This window comes from Aulostomus chinensis, chromosome 6, assembly GCF_037954235.1.
Source record: "Aulostomus chinensis isolate RoL2024-O1b breed Wild chromosome 6, RoL_Achi_v1.0, whole genome shotgun sequence".
In the NCBI taxonomy this organism is placed as follows: Eukaryota; Metazoa; Chordata; class Actinopteri; order Syngnathiformes; family Aulostomidae; genus Aulostomus; species Aulostomus chinensis.
The window spans coordinates 10,395,831-10,396,591 of NC_141325.1; positions in this window are offsets into that span (position 1 = coordinate 10,395,831).

Sequence of the window (761 nt, forward strand, 5' to 3'; positions counted from 1 at the left end):
CTTGTTAATAACACTGACTAACTTTTGAAACACTCGCCTCGCTCCCAAAAGAGCTGGAGGTACAACGGGTGCAAGATTGACTGGCAACACAAAATTCCCACTCAGTATATTAAAAATTAAAATTAATTAAAATTACCTATGTAAGAAAATTCAAAAAGATTGAAAAAGTAGTCTGTCATTCCGATGTGTGGAAGACAAATACAAAAACACACTAACATTTAATCCATATAACAACAACAAGAAGATAAACATTTAATAATGTGTTCAGATTTATTAAGCTAGTTTAAGGGAGGTGGTATTCTTTTCCTCATCACAAATTCCCTTATCTTACCTCAAGGGTGCGCTGTTCACTAACATTTGGAGCAGCTCTGCCAGGCGGACTTGTTGAGAACTGTTAAATATCCTAATTAGACATGATGACAACTACAGGCATAAGCAGGATTAAAAAAGCTAAACTAGAGGAATCAATTCAAGTCTGAAATAATGACAAAAGAAAGAACTTTCCGAGTTGTTACTGAAATTTTTCTAAGGGTGGGGGGTGAGGGGGTGGGGGGCAAATAGTCTGTACAAATAAACTTCTATGACGGTCACGGCTGGTGTATATACCTTCCTTCGCACCGGGCAGTGTCCGGTTGCAGGCCGGGGCAGACACAATCCCCTCTGCCATCAGTCAGAGGTCTATTTTTGGTGTCTCAGCTGATTCTGGCGCTGCCTGCATTTTTTTTTCCTACTTGTCAGTTGTTCGGGCTTATTAGGAAAAG